This window comes from Camellia sinensis, chromosome 11, assembly GCF_055761805.1.
Source record: "Camellia sinensis isolate YWXY chromosome 11, ASM5576180v1, whole genome shotgun sequence".
Classification (NCBI taxonomy): Eukaryota; Viridiplantae; Streptophyta; class Magnoliopsida; order Ericales; family Theaceae; genus Camellia; species Camellia sinensis.
Window position 1 is genome coordinate 9,518,168 of NC_138971.1, and position 16,981 is coordinate 9,535,148.

Here is a 16,981-nt window from a genome sequence, read left to right on the forward strand (position 1 = left end):
TCAGGACAAGGCCGTAGATTGTCATGAAGCAGTCGAGGAGAGTTATCTGGTTCAGATCTGTCTAGAAGGGGCATTGAGCAGATACAAAATGTTTCTAGTTAATCACAAGCTACCCACCTTCTCGGCATTAATAGAAGCAGCTCGGAACATTAGCATTCCTCATGCTCAGGAGTCCGGATTTAAGGCCAGTTACAAGACTAGTTTCAAATCGTCTCGTGGACCTATTGTTGCTGCTGCCTTGCCTTATGTCGAAGAAATGCCTTCAAAAAAGGACCGTGAGAGCCCTGAATTTTGTGTCTACCATCGTACATTTAAACATCCGACAGAGAAGTGTTGGACTCTCAGGAAAATCTTCAGAGATAAAGTCGAGGCAGACGAATTGAGGTTCAAAAAGCAAGGGACTCAAGACATCCGAGAACAACCATATGCTCAACACCGAGACAAGGGCAAGAATGTTGCTATGATAGCTTATGAAGGCCCGATGATCGAAGCTATCGCTAATCTCGATGACGATGATTGTTATCTGGACGACATCCTCGAGCCAGAGGGTGAGCAAGTTTACTATGGAAGTGCTCTCGATCCAGAGGGCAGAACATTTATGACTCATGACGAAGATCCCTTTGATCTAGAAGGAGGAGAAGAGTACTACGGAAGAGGAGGACACTATGTTTATGTGGCATCTTATTTTGAAGAGACCGAGGAGATGGTTAACTACGAGCCTCCAAGAGTGAAAAAAGATCCTGATCACTATGCCAAAACCTTGCAAGACTGTGTAAAGTTCAAGCAGTTCTTTGACCAGCTTGGACTTTCCAAGGAGGCAAGAACAGAAATCACCAAGTCTATCATTAATATAGCCGAGGCACACCATGAGGAATGCATGTCGACTGAGGGATCTATCCCGAGGAAGGCAAAAGAGCAATCTAGTGCAATTACTTTCTCCGAGGTTGATCGGAAGTATCCTTTTTCTCACAATCGCCCGCTTTATGTGACTGCTTTTATTAACGGGGTTGAGTTCAAAAGGGCCTTTCTAGATAGTGGAGCCTCTATCAACATTATGACTCGCGCTACTCTAGAAAAGGCCGGAATCTCTGAAGAACGCATTGTGAAGCAGCCGATAGTCATCACTGGCTTCGGTGGAGAAAGGAGAGTTACTATCGGATGCGTAACAGTCGATTTAGCCGTCGGAGAGATTCGCTCGGCCACCAAGTTCCATATTATCGATTCTGAGGCAAATTATCACATCATTCTAGGGAGGACCTGGATGCATAGATATGGGGCTGTACCATCAAGTTATCATCAGTGTGTTAAGGCTAAATGGGGAAAGAAGACGGTGACAATTCAGGCTACAGAAAGGCCTTTCGAGATCCATGAAGCTCATTATTCTGATGCCATCTACTTCACCGAACTGGCTGTCGAAGAAGTTCCCACCACCTCTAAGCCTCGAGGGGTCAAAATTCCTCGTTGGGAGGATATCAAAGATGACAAGGAGTCGATGGCAGAATCAAGTAAGCGGGCGATGTCTAGACCAGAAAGTCCGCATATTCCTCGGAAGGTGATGAAAGTTCGAGAAGGAGGCAAGATGGTGTACTATTTATGAAGGTGCGGGGAGTCGGTTTCTTCAGTCACCGACTCCGAGTCAAAAGAAGAGCCTCCTGACAATGATATAGTAATAAAGCTTGAAGTGGCTCCAGAATGTATGCAAGATGGGCCGAAGCCTCAGCCCGAACAACTTATTGAAATAGATCTGAGTGATGGACAAGATGCACCGAGGCCGGTATTCGTAAGTTCGAGCCTTAGCCCAGAGAAGCGGGAACAGTTGTTAAAGTTGATAAGCCGATACTCAGATGTGTTTGCTTGGTCATATAAGGAAATGCCCGGACTAGATCCTGACCTAGTCTCCCACTATCTTGATGTGTTCCCAAACTCCAAGCCAATTAAGCAAGCTGCTCGAAAATATCATCCAGATCTCGAAGAGAAGATTAAGGAGGAGATTGAAAAACTTCAACAGGCTGGTTTCATCCGGCCAATACAGTACCCCACGTGGTTAGCAAACATCGTGCCAGTAAAGAAGAAGAATGGCCAAATCAGAGTATGTGTAGACTTTCGAGATATGAACAAATCTTGCCCGAAGGATGAATTCCCTCTTCCTCACATCGACACCCTCGTGGATACTACCTTGGGACACCAGATGTTCTCATTCATGGATGGATTCAGTGGATACAATCAGATTAAGATGGCTGAAGAGGACGCAGAAAAGACTGCTTTTAGAACACCTCTCGGAAACTTCTTCTATACAGTCATGCCTTTCGGACTCAAGAATGCCGGTGCAACTTACCAAAGGGCTATGACTGCAATCTTTCATGACATGATCCATCATGAGGTGGAAGATTATGTCGATGATCTAGTGGTGAAACCCAAGAAAGAAGATGACCATCTCCGAGACCTTGAGAAGGTATTCAAGAGGTGCCAGAAATTCGAATTGAGGATGAATCCTCTCAAATGTGCTTTCGGGGTGATGGCCGGGAAGTTCCTCGGGTTTCTTGTACATAGGCATGGTATCGAGACAGATGAAGACAAGGTCAAGTCTATCAAAGCAATGCCTCCCCCACATTCTCAGAAGGAGTTAAAGAAGTTCCTCGGGAAGGTGTCTTATATTCGGAGGTTTATCCCAGCACTGGCAGAGATCTCTGCACCTTTCGGCTCTTTATTAAAAGGAGATGCCAAGTTCGAGTGGAACCAGGAGCACCAAAAGGCCTTCGAGAGAATCAAGGCAGCCTTGACCTCGCCTCAGACCATGATAGCCCTGCAGCCCGGGGTGCCTCTAATGTTGTACTTAACTTCAACCCCCAAGTCCATAGGGGCATTATTGGTCCAAGATGTAGATGGAGCAGAACGTCCGGTGTATTACATCAGCCAGAAGATTCGAGGAGCAGAAGTCCAATATACTCCGATAGAGAGACATTGCTTAGCTTGGGTATTTACCGCCCAAAAGCTCAGACATTACTTCTTAGCACATCAGATTCGGATCCGGAGGGACTCAAAGCTGATAGTGAAGCAAGTTTCAGGACAATTCGTCTTAAAGGAACCTGCCTTGGCCACATATCGAACAGCAGTCCAAAGGCTTCTTGACAAATTTCAGAAGGTCGAAATAGAGCATGTGCCTCTCTCCGACAACAAGTTTTCAGATGCCCTCTCAACATTAGGGGCAAGAGTTGACATTCCAGAGGAAGAGGCAACAATTGTTATCAAGAAGAGAACGGAACCTTCAATAATACCCGAAGACAAAGACCTTCCGGAGGACTGGAGAGGAGAAGTCCTCGAACAACTCAGAAGCAAAGTTAGAAAACTGACTATGGCCAAGCTTGCCCAATTCACAATTATTCAAGGTGAACTTTACTTCCGAGGAGGTACCGGATTCCTAGCCCGGTGTGTTGGCCAACAAGAAGCGAGCTTCCGACTACAACAGATCCATGAAAAGTCTTGCGGAGATGTGGATATCAGTCTGTACAGAAAGATCCAAAGACATGGCTATGATGGTGCATGATGGCCACAACCCGAGCAGCTGGTGAAAGTTTTCCAAATGATCTTGCAACTCTAGGGGCAAATTTCAATATTCCGTGGAAGAAGTCTATCTATGACATTTACAGTTTGCATTTACTACATTGTCCAAGAAGTTCTATCTTTCTTATGTTATGAAGAAATTTATTTCCTCTATATTATGTATCTCCATTAGAAGTTATTTTCTCTACATTGTATATCTTCATTGTGTTATGTTGCTTGAAACAGTTTTCAATTTTTTACTGCCCCTCGAAGAAGAAAGGGGAATAGTAGACTCGGCTACCAACCTGAAGAGACCTTTCTTGACGTAGTAGAAGTATACTCCCACTCAGACCTCCGAAGAGCAGCTATTGCTTCCATCAATGTAAGCTTTGAGGATCTTTCTTGCTAAAGTAGAGTGTGTTCTCCGCCTCAGACTTTCGAAGAACAGATCTCGCTTCCGCCAGTGCGAGCTTTGAGGAATAGCCTTTGCTTCCATTAGCTGCCGAAGTAGAAGTGTGCATCCACTCGGACTTCCGAGAGACAGCCTTGTTTCTGCTCGGACTTCTGAGGGAGAGCCTTCCGAGGGACAACTCTTGCTCTCATTAGTGCGGGTCCGAAGAACAGCCCTTGATTTCATCAATACGAGCTCCGAGGATCTTTCTTTTCAAAGTAGAGTGGACTCTTACTCGAACTCCCGAGGGATAGCCTTTGCTTCCATTAGCTGCCGAAGTAGAAGTGCACATCCACTCGGACTTCCGAGAGACAGCCTTGTTTCTGCTCGGACTTCTGAGGGAGAGCCTTCCGAGGGACAGCCTCGTTTCTGCTCGGACTTCTGGGGGACAGCCTTGTTTTCACTCGAACTTCTGAGAGACAATCTTTACTACTGTTGGTGCAAGCTTGGTAGACTCGGTTATCTTCCAGAGGAATCTTTCTTGCCAAAGTAGGGTGTGTGCTACCTTCGGACTCCCGAGGGACAGTCTTGCTTTTGTTCGGACCTCCGAGGAACAGCCCTTGCTCTCATTAGTGCGGGTTCCAAGGGCCCCGAGGTCGTGGATTTCAATCAAGAATTCATTTGCCTGAAATAGCAAAGCCGACAACTGAGACAAACAATATTAATTTCAGATCATGATTCAGGCATTATCAGAATGGGGCAACATCAACAAATAATAATTATCTATTTAAGCTACAACAATTTTATTACTCTGAGCAAGTTCATGAAAATGCAACAATCAAGTTTTTGTCTCTCCGGGCTGGTTCCTCTCAAGCCGACGTAAAACTACAACGGTCACACAAAATTTTGGCATCAGCTATGTATTTCTCAAGCATCCACAAGTTAAACAAACAACAATATATCATCTTTATTATTCAACGAGGTATTTCATCATATCAACAAGTCCTACGATGAATTCTACATCAGGAGTTCGAGCATGATATCTAATATTCTCGGGGTTGCAACAATCAATCATTCGATAACAAAATTTATATTCAACAAGAGGAAGAGAGAGCCGAATTTCATACTCACAAATTTGGGACTATTAGAGGGGTGAAGTCCGAAGCCGATGTTGGAATTCAAGTTGAAATCAGAAAGGTTTTATAGACTGTAATCAACAGGACTGAGCTAGGCTGGGCAAGACCACGCACGTTGCGTTGAGTGGGCGAACGTGCGTGGTCGGCGTCAGACAAGTTGAAGCCGGAATCAACGCTGGTACCACAGAAGAGTCAGCAACCACACACGTTGCGTTGAGAGGGCGAACGTGTGTGGTTTGCATTGGACCGTCGAAGCCGGAGGAAGAGTTTTAGCAAAGAGAGGCCGATGGTAGGCTGGTTCGGTCTTGGCGCAAGGCATCAAGCGTGACATCATTCCTATCACATCTCCACCCTTGACATCAATATTTCAATGCAAGCATCAAATATTCTATTTATGTTAGATTTGTCAACATGAGTTCAAGATTTGGTAACAGTGGTTCAAACACATAAGTGAGCAGTAAAATTTCATCATTCTCGGATTTAACAAGTCTCAGCAGTATAGTTCAGATCCCAAGTGAGGATTCAAAATGTATTTCATCAAGCATTATCAACAGATATTTATGTTCAAACTCGGTGATTCAGCTACTCTATAAAACAAAGATTAGCAAAATTCAATATCGGAGCATTTCTTTTCTCTCCATGACCAAGCACTAGCTATTTAGAAGTCAAGAACACAAATCCCAAATTTATTCTTTGCAAGCCCAGGTTCATGAGCAACAAAAAAAAATACATATATACATATTTATGTATCAGAAAAATCAAAAAAAAAAATATTCAAGAATGGGGTTTCAGCAACATTTGCTCACAAACCGAGAATGACAGCGCGGGCATTGGGCAACTGGGCAAACCGGCACCGCGCTGAGTCGGCGGTGTGGTTGGTGTTGATTAATCACGGCTGGAACCAAGGGCGATGAATTTCAGTGGGTGTGAAATCAAGGCCAAGATCTGGGGGTTCGGAACTCTGAAAAGTGTTGATAAGCTGAGAGGGAGGACCGGTGATGAGCTAAATAGCGCTGGGCAAGACAACGCATGTCGCGTTGAACGGGCAACATGCGTGGTCAGCGTCGGACAATCGGGGCAGGAAGCAAAGAGGCAAAGAGAGGGCCAGCGGTAGGTCGGGTCGGTGATAAGGACGACGCCGTCACCGGGAGTTGCAGCAGACGTTGACGTGAACCAGTGTTAGCCGAAGCTGTGGCTGTTAACGGTGGTCAGCGTTGATCAAATCATGGCTGAAGGTAGTGGCGAGGTTGCAGGACGTTAGCAGCATGAGCAAGCAGCTACCATGGCGAGCTGGTTCCAGTACTGGCCAACCGTGGCAGTGGCGTGGGTCTTCGATGGTGTTGCTTGGAGCTGCGCCGACCAGCATGCAAATGGCGTTAGCCTCAGATTTGTTGAAGAACAAAAAGCCTGGGTTGGTCTCTGTTTTAGAGAGAGGGGCGGCTGAGTATAGGGTTTGATAAAAAGAGACTAGGTCAAAAATTTATGGTCCTATAAAAATAAATAATGGGCCTTATCCTTCTAAAATAAAAAATGATGGTCGGTGTGCTTTATTTGCTTGGAATGAAAAATATATATATATATATTGAGATGTAAAAAAAAAAAAAAAAAAAAAAAAAAAAAAAAAAAAAAAAAAAAAGTACAAAAAAATTAAATTTTTGCTTGTCAATTTTTTTTGTAAATTGAAGTGCGTCATCAACTTTATCTATAGGCTCTGTCGTGACAACATGTTTTTTTTTTGGGAAACGTGATGCGAAGCAGGGTCGAAGAAATGACAGTATGCATGTCCAAGAAAATTACAATTTCTCGCACACGCAAGGGGCAAATGTAAGAGGAGCTAATTTAAGCCCACTAAATTATTTAGGCCCAATAGCCCAAGATTAGTGGGCCCGAATTTATCGCAAGTCCAAGATTGGTGGGCTTGGATTTATCGCCGTCAAACGGGCTGAATGGCTCTAAGCCTCGAAAGGGTTCGGATCCACGAACCTAGAGACTTACTCGGGCCCGGACTCGAAAGGGTATTAAGCAAGCCTAGAGATCCGAGGCACTCGGACTCGAAAGGATTCGGATCCACGAATCTAGAGATCTGAAGTACTTGGCTTCGAACGGATTTAGACGCAATCTAGAAGTCGCTCCGTTAATGAGTCCCAGAACACTTGCGGGCTCGGAGCTTTCCGGGATCTACGCACCAGAACCATGGGCGTAATGGAGTTCGAACAAAGGACCCGATCCCGAGGACGGTGAGTGGAGATAAATTCACTCTTCGGTTAAACTAGCCTATACCCGGGTCGAGGTGGCACGACCCCGGGGGGTCCATGAGACTCGGCAATATTTTGCGGCAGGACGTCCTCTGGGACTACCCCTGACCCTTTGGGATGATTGGGGATCATTGGTTAGGTGTGGCTAAGAAGAAGGGTTCGCCGAGGGATTGATCTCCTCTTCGGGGTTTTCTCATCCTCGGAGAAGTCACCTCCTCGGAGAGGTCACCTCCTCGGACAAGGTGGTTAGAGAGAATATCCCCCATGTGCCTTGCACATGGGCTCCATCCTACATCATGAGGTGCCTATAAATAGCACCCACCCATAGCTTTACAAGGGATGGATTTTGGAGATTTTTAACTCTTGGGAAAGAACTAATTTCCCTTCTCCATTATCAACCTTGAAAGTGAAAGTGGGAGATCAATGGGAGAGCCTTGCCATTATTCTATTCTCTAGCCATTTTGCCTTCTTCTTCACCCAATCTCTTATCTCCATCATCTCCTTTGTTGTTGTGTTCCTAAGTTGAGATTATTGAAGAATCTAAGCCTCTCATCATATTCTAGAGAATTTGAAGTTGTTCTTCAAGGATCTTTGAAGATCTTCGAATTTTTCAACTCCTTTCTTGAACCCTCTCCTACATCTTTCTTTTGCATAGATTTGTGAAAGTAGAACTTATTTTGTTTGATTGATTTATTTATTTATTTTATCTGGATCTAGTGTTAAAAATATATATATATATATATATATCTTAGAATGCATGTTTGTTAAAATGCTTGTTTGTTAGTTTCTTTTCTTTTATTTATTTATTTATGTTTTTTTTATGCCTATTATTATTTTTAGAATGCATGTTTGTTAGTTTCTTTACAAAAAAAAAAAAAAAAAAAAAACGAAAACCAGACTCAACTCGAGTAAGGGGAAAGATGAAGCCGCACGTGCGGCTTGACTCCCGCACGTGCGCAAAAAAAAAAAAAAAAAAAAAAAAAAAAAAAAAAAAGCCTCAGAAATCATGGTGCTAACAATAATCTTAATTTAGTTATTTTATTTTATTTTATTTGCTATATTTGTTTAGTTTAAATTACTTCTTAATGATTCTAGTTAGTTTAATTAGTTAATAGATTTTGGTTTTATTTTTATTTTTATTATACTTGTGTAGTTAATGATGTTCTTATTATTTTTCTTCTATACTGTAATTGTTCATTTAATTAATAAGTAGTTTAGTTTGTATTTTATTTTATTTTCTTCTCTTCTATTAACCAAATAAAAAAAATAAAAAATAAAAAAATAACTAAATAAAATAAAAATATCAGTTAGTTTAGGTTATTTTATTTTATACTTTAGTCTCTTTTGTAGTTTAGTTATTTTATAGTTTAGTTTAGTTTAATTTTGTTTTTAGTTTAGTTAATTTAATTTAAGGTCATTTTTTTTTTGTTTTATTCATTTATTTCATTATTTTCGTTTTTATTTACCAAAAAAAAAAAAAAACAAAAGGTGGGAATTGCATGTGGTACATTAATGGGCAACTTTGTTCTTTCATAATTTAGTTGGTTCTCATGCTGGTTTTACGGGTATCTGTATTTCTTATTGGTGTGTGCAGGATATGAGTCGCCGTGTCACTGCTCGGGCCTCCAAAAAGGCCAGGGGTGCCTCCTCTTCGGCGCCACCACCACCACCATCACCACCATCCTCGCCACCACCACCAGGAGACTTGCCTCGGCCGGAGTGGGCTTCACGGCCTCTTCATAAGCTCACACAGTTCAACCTGCCATTTTTTCAGCAGGACGAGGACACTACTTGGGCGGTTGAGCAGCTCCGACTCCGGCAACAGTTGGGCATTTGTGCTGTGACAGCGCCCACTTATCCTCGTCTGGTGCGCCTATTCTACCAGAACCTGCATGAGACACCCACTGCGGTTGGCCTGCTCTCTGACATTGATGGTCATGTTGTTCACATCACCTCGGCCATGATTGCCAAAGTGTTAGAGTTTTTCGCCAAACCGGAAGATCAGCCTTTCCCGGAAGTTGAGGATCACCAACCCGTACCTCGCCTCATCCAGCAATACTTCCCGGGAGCCCACGGTGACCCCAGTTTCACATGCTTGCGGCGAAGCAAGCTACCTAGCCGCTTGCTTCTCCTTGATTCCGTGGTCCATAAGAATGTCCTTCCACTTGGGCATCGAGCTGAGCGCCGTTTGGAGTTTGTGCGGGTTTTACACGGGTATCAGCTCGGCTATCAGGTCCCGCTTGAGGATTTCATTTTGCTGCATTTGCAGAAATTTCTACGGGAGGCAGTTCGACCTACTCCTCTGCAGAACCTGACTTGGCCCCTACCATTCGCCAATTTGTTGACACTGGTGTTTGAGCTGAACCACCTCCCCATTGCTGAGGATGAGGAGATTGATCGAGGGTATCCGACATTCGGCCGGCGGGAATGGCAGCACAGCATATCTCGCATCCCGCAGCCGGTGGGTGCCCCGGTTGAGGAGGCCCAGGACCCCGTCCATGACCACCCGGCTCATCCTGTTCCCCCTGTGCCTCCCCAAGGGGACCCACTTTACATGACTCGCGAGGAGTACTTACAGCTTCAGCACTCTGTCGATCAGGTCCATCATACTCTTCATGATCACCACCAGAGTCTCATGGAGTTGCGCACGGATTTCCAGGCTTTTCGCGACTATTCTCAGGCGCGTTTCGACCAGCTCCACGCCGACAACCTCGCCATCCAGCAACAGGGTCAGGATAATGCCTTCGAGACGCGCGCTTTGATGCAAGCCTTGTTTGCCCAACATTTCCCACCACCACCACCACCGGCTTCTCCCTAGTACCAGCCTGTCTATTGCTTTATCTCTTTTATTTTTATTTTTATTTTCCTTTTTCTTCAAAAAAAAAAAAAAAAAAAAAAAACACCAAGAGAGTGAAGTGTGTATATGTTACTCTCTGCCTACCTGGATGTGCACCTACAATTCTGGTAATTTTCTCTCATTTCTCTTTACTTTTCCATTGAGGACAATGTCATATTCAAGTTGGGGGATGAGGGTTATATTTTATTTTGTGCATTCCTATTTGGCTCATAATTCATACTTATACCTATTTCACTTAACTGCATTACTTCACCTGATGTGACTTTTTGCTAGTAGGGTGATGATATTTGCATATGTTATTTGGAGATCATAGTAGACTTGTATGAAAAGGATTTATTGGGTAGATACTTGCATGCCATGTTTGCACGAGGAGAGTTGTCTGTGTTTGTGATTTTAGTACACTTGTCATGAGTATGTCTTAATTCACATGAACACACTATCATAGCGGTGATCTTTTTATTATAATCCCTAGTGTACATCATTGATAATAGCTATAGTTGCAGAAAAGAATAAATGAGGAGCCAAGATTCCTATATAAAAAAAAAAAAAAAAACTTAACTGGTTTGGGTCCGTAGCCTTTTTAACTCGAGTTATTAAGCCCGTAGGGGTGTCTCTACACTTAATGCCCTAAAACCGTCTGGTTTGGGAGTCATTGGCCCAAAACTTGCTACATGGGTTAATTAGAAAGCTTAAGGGACTTGGACATTGCACAGTTAAGGAAAAATAAGAAGAATGACTTGTTCAGATTCGTAGCCTTTTCAACTCGAGTTATTAAGCCCGTAGGGGTGTCTTTACACATAGTGCCCTAAAACCATCTGGTTTGGGAGTCATTGGCCCAATGCTCGTTACACGGGTTGATTAGAAAGCTTAAGGGATCAAGACATTGCACAGTCATTTAAAAAAAAAAAAAAAAAAAAAAAAAAAAAAACTTTTTAAAATCTTGGCTGCAACAGGTTAGCTTTTCTGTATATGATGGGTGTTATTATGAGTTACACTGGGATATTATAGTGGATAGTTAACTAATATGGAGATTGCACTTTACACCGAGGGTACTCATGACTTGTCTACTAGCATACACAAGTATAGTGAACTTTACTTTTGTATTAACTGAATTGTGGTTTTGACTCAATAGGTTCCTTCATGCTTGTCCACTGTGTCTTTAATGACTCATGATGTCTAAATATCACACTGTAGTGGCACATAAGTTGATTGTTAGGTGGAGTAATGTGGTCATTTGTTGTTGAGTATATATGAATATGTTGATGTTTGTGGGTATCATTTCTGGAAACCCTCACGAGACTTTACTCGTCCACTTGGGGTAACCTTGTGGTTTAAAGGCTTGTTGCATATGCTAAATGCAACCGTTTTCCCACGAAAGAGGAAATAGATAGATTTTGTTTAATTTTATTTTATTTTACTTGCTTGAGGACTAGCAAGTAGTAAGTTGGGGGATGTGATTAAGGCCGAAATGTACATCATTGAGGCCGTTAATTAGAATCTCTTAACTTCACTTGCTGGTCAAACCGTATATTTTATGTGTGTTGAGTGTCAATCAGGTTATATATCGTCGGAGCATAAAATGAGCAAAAAGACAGAATTTGGCAGAGTTGACTTTTCCCGCACGTGCGTTGACTTTTTCCGCACGTGCGTTGACTTTTTCCGCACGTGCGTTGACTTTCCCGCACGTGCGTTGACTTTTCCTGGGAAAGTCAAACCGACGTTTTAAACCTGTTTGGACGAGATTGGAAGGATAACAAGAGGAGAAAAAGGCTGGATTAGGGTTCTGAAATTGTTTGGACCTAAAGAGGGAGGCTAGGGTTTGCAAAAGAGGAAGAAACAAAAAGCTTCAAGGATGTCTCCTATGGTGATTCCTTCTCTTTCTACTTCCTTCCACTCCTCCATGAGTGGCTAGTCTTCTTTTCTAGGATTTTGATGAAACCCTAGCCATGTAATTATGTAGCTTTCTTTTTTTGATTTTAAATTATGTAAAGGTTTGAACCATTGTATGGTGTTTTAGAAATTCTTTATATATGATCTTCATTATCTTTTCAAATATTTGACTTTCTGTGATTGTTGAATATTATCCATACATGAGTTTTCTTTTCCTTTACATTCAAGGTATGGGACGAACCATGCTACGAGGAACGAGTCGTATCACTACCCTAGTTTAGAGTGAACGATTCGTATTGCTTGAGATGGTTCGTGCTCGTACATTGAATGTGATAATCTTCTTGTTAAATGCTTTGAGCTTGTAGTTGTGAAGCATTAATTCGTTCAAACCATAGCATAATTAATTTCAATTGGAAACCCTAATTATGTGGTTAGTGGTGAATTCTCTACCCTAGGATTTTTCCCCAATTTAGTAAATCCAATTTCATTTAATATTGATAATTTAATTCCTTAGTTTAATTTATTTGTTAATTAAATTAGGTTATGATCATTCAATCTTTTTATCAAAATTAATTTAGGAATTTAACAATTAAATTAGTTTAATTTCACAATAGTCCCTGTGGATCGATACCTGGACTTGCCATTATTCTGATAGAATTTGGTATAGTTTAGTATTTAATTTTGGTGTGTTCAACGACCAACCAATATATCAAGTGAAGAATATGTGGGAAAATATCAGATAGGTTTATCTAACATGGAAAAATAGTTGCTTAACTTCTCCTCATTGTGTTCATAGTCTAGTTGACTGGGACCCTTCAGTATTTTTAAAAGCTGCCATCTACCTAAAGGAGAATGAGTAAAAAGTCTCCCTTTTCTTCAAACACAAAGACTAAACCAAACATGGTTTCTGTGATAAAAAATAATAATAATACAATTTTTACACCTATCTAACTAAATGCAGATGATCTTAAAAATCAAAATAAAAAGTAAAAATCAATTTTTACTAGAAATTATTGTTCTGGCACAAGAAAGCCAAACAAATAGAAACTATTTTTATGAACCTTCATTACAGCTAGATTGGTATCAATGCCCTCCACTTTTACTTGGTCCACAGTTGTTTGTGCAGCTTATGCCCTTTCCGTGTTCCGCTTGGAATGTTTCACTGCGTTTTCTAATGGATTTATTTCACCAATGCAAACATCTATAGCTGCATCAAACGCTTCCCCATCAACATCTTTCCAGTGTTCTGATATAAGCCCAAATCTGTGTAGTGTCAAAACTGGAACTGGGAGTTTCAACCCTTGTTTTGCATTTAAAACCCCAATTGAATCGCGTTGGCAAGTGCTGGCATTCAAAAGCACCAAACGAATTGATAGAGTTTCCAAGATCACATCTTTCCCCGGAAGACTTTCAGCCAAGTTAAAACATAGTAAGGTTCTGTAATGGGATGAGAAGGTACGAAACGCTTCTCTCACCGCACGATATCGAAAAATACCTAGGATTGCCCTTGCAAGTGCTTCAGATTGTTGAGTCCCTTTGAGATTATACTTCTTAATGAACCTGTGAGCACGGAGGATCTCAAGACAGACATCCAACCAGTAGTCCCGTCGTGAATTGCCTTTGAATTCAGGAAACTCCAAATAAACAGGCTCTGCTCTGTACAAAAATTTAGTCAAAATCTCAAGATTTGTACCAGTATGCAAGTTTCAAACAAATAAATGTAAACAGAAAACATACATAGATGTTGATTTGTACATCACAGCTTTGTAAAGAGACGAGCACCCAATGGTCTGGTTAATTCAGGCCTTATGACCTGCTTCATGTCCATTGCCAATTCATATCTGACAGCTTTGTCATATAAACCAACTCCCAAAGACTCAAAGTACAGCGCATAATTGGTCAGTGTCAACCGCCCTGCCAAATAGATAAATTTTAAAAATAACAAACACATTCCAGAGAGGATAATGATGAAAACATACTGTCAGAGCCTGGCAACAAAGTTCAACACTTGAATCAGCCATTGACTAGGTTGTGTAGACTCAACAATTGTTTCATGTAAATACTTTATGCTTCTGTATCGTAGATTAGATATGCAGCATTGAACTACAATGAACACAAGAATTTAGGATGACAAGGTGTCACAGGCCGACTCTTTTGAATGCACAGCAGAATATATTTTTGCCAGTGATGCGCTTGAACTCCAAGATCGCCAAGACGCCTCTTGCCACACAACTGCACACCTTAATGTTATCAGCAGTGTTGCCCACAATTGAGCCACTTAAGGTTCCCAACTGTGTGCTAGCATAAGCCCTCGACCTAGCTAACAAGCTTCCAACGCATGTTAGGATCTCTTGTTGCGCACATCTCGAATAGTCACGAGGCTCTCCTGTACCCCACACATGACTATAGGTCACTTGCGCACCCACAACATAGTCCTCGTGCATGCTTGACATGCTAACCGTCTACCAAGGGCCATTGCGCACCCAAGGCCATTGCGCACCCAAGGCGTTGCACTAACGTGTTGCACGAGAAAGGCAACATTGGTACGTAGCCCACAAGTAGCATTACACCTTCCCACAAGCTTAGCACAAGGTGCGTCGCATGACATAGAGCTTCATGCCTTTCAAATTAATATTCCCATGAGTAGTGGCGTTGCCATCGAACAACTTACTTTAAGCCACAAGACCCCCACGAGCATGGCCAAATCCAAGCGTATGTTGTGACTCGTGATTTGGCACACGAGGCTTTGTTGGCACCTCGATAGCCCATTCGGTTTAGGATGACAACCCAAGATGCTACAATAACGGGTGCGTGTCCCAAATCTTGCGCCAAGGAGGTGTGCACAGTGTCGGCATACATGCCCTTTGATGATACTGTCCACTGGGCTTCCAAAACCATATGGAGACCAAAGACGCCGCTGTGGATGCCAAAGTCCGGCCCTATGGATGCCAAAGTCCGGCCCCCAAGTTGCCTTGAGGTTGCCCACTTCGAATAAGGAGACAAGTAGAAGCACACCTTACACCCTTATAATAGTATTTTGAGTCATTTGTTGACTAAGAAAAGGAAACACCACTCTTGTTTGAGGAGTCATAAAGATTTTTCATTAATTTCACAGATTATGAAAAATCACAATTTTAAATTGTAGAAACTACAATTTTTTTTTTTTGGATCGGCAAAGAAAAATCTTTATTGATGAAAGTATGCAAAAAGGATACAGAACATCAATAAAGAGGAGCTTGGAGCTAACTGAAGCTCCAAGCGCCAGTTGGTGAGAAACCAACAAACAATAGAAAAAAAACAAAAATAAAAGAAAGCAGACCAACTAAGCTTCACCCAAACTCCAAAGAAGAGAAGCAGAGCAGACTGCAGATCAGCTTATTGCACTGAGAATAAACACCAATAACGGAGCAGACTCCACCAAAATCTGTATGGAACAAAACAGCACCAAAATCTGTTCAGGAACATAGGGAAATCAAGAAAAGAACCACCAAAAACCAGTAATTGGGCTTGAGACACCACTGCTGAATGGGGCAGCACCGCAGAACAACTGCTGTTGCACGGCCAGGAAGAAATAGAGTGAAGCCCAGTGACTAAAACAGATAGAGAGACTTGGATCAATTTCCACACTTCAAAATGAGGCAGCACTGCAGAACTTTACAACACAGATTCAGATAAAAAAAATTACAGTACACAGATTCATAGCACTTGCTAGTTTGAAATGGAGCACACTGTAGGACTTCACCACACAGATTCAGAGCAACCCTGCCTACAACCTTGCCTACACATCACAAGCTGACAAAGCTAGACCAGCAGTAAGCAAACAACTCTGCCAATTGCAGTCCTCACTGAATGAAGTCATTAGGAACCCAGACTAAACAGCACTTAACACAGCTTCCCTGCATCCAAATGACTATACCTCTGCTAACACAGCACGAGCTCACAAGGCCAGACCAGCAGTAAAAATTGGAACAGAGTTGCACCAATACAAACCAACACAATACACACTTCAGAACACTGGCTACAGCTATTCAGCAACACACAGAATGCAGATATTCACCCAAGCTACCACTACAAATCCACAACAGACCCAAGAGCATCAGCAGTTCAACACCTACCAACTACCACTACATATCAGCAACAAACCCACCCAAGCACCTCCTAATTTGCCTCAAATTAGTAATAAAATCCTGCTCAGAAAAATGGAAATCCCTGAGGTGTGGTTTTACCCAATAAGCAATCCTATACTTAATTAACTCACAGAGATCCTCTTCATTTGGTACTTTTGCTCTGAAAACACAGTCATTCCTGCATCTCCAGACTGACCACATCACTGCCAAAGGAATTGCCCCTCAAATCATCATTTCTTTCTTCTTTAGCTTCCTCCCTGCCCACCACAGAAGAAGACTGTCCACAGTCCATGGCAATGCAGTTTGGATATCCCACCACTTTAACATTCTAGCCCAGATCTTCCACACAAAGGGACACCAAATCAAGACATGGTTCACTGATTCGCTACCACTATTACAGAACACACAGTTTGTAGGGTCATTAGGTCTAATCACACCCAATTTTTGTAGGAACTCTCTTGTCTTGATTCTCCCTTTCCAAGCAAACCACCCAAGCACCTGCACCTTTGGAGGGACATATTTGAGCCAAATCAATTTAGTTGTATTTAGGGTGGCACCAGCATTACCTACAACAAACTTTTGCAGATCTGCAACTTTTAGGACCCCATGAGTTGAAGCTGACCAAACAGGTTGATCTGTACCCTCTACACATACAGCAAGCGCTGCCACCAGAATATTATTAAGCCTAACCAATTCCAGCACCTCCCATTCATAAAGTTCTCTTCTAAAAGCAAAGGACCAATCACCTGCTGTGGTTTTCTTTATAGAAACTACATAACTCCATG

The 16,981-nt window shown here is 42.3% G+C and overlaps 1 pseudogene across 1 annotated transcript in view; it reads right to left on the bottom strand.

The window, feature by feature from the left end:
- The window catches only part of LOC114257451 (uncharacterized), a 34,975-nt pseudogene extending 20,885 nt beyond the window's left edge, over window positions 1-14,090 (bottom strand). Inside the window, exons 1-3 of the transcript XR_014344534.1 lie at window positions 14,078-14,090; window positions 13,883-13,983; window positions 13,131-13,766 (exon numbers count right to left, since the gene is read on the bottom strand). The product of XR_014344534.1 is annotated as an uncharacterized LOC114257451 (transcript). The remainder of the gene's footprint in view (window positions 1-13,130; window positions 13,767-13,882; window positions 13,984-14,077) is intronic.
- Between the last annotated feature and the right edge of the window lie 2,891 nt (window positions 14,091-16,981).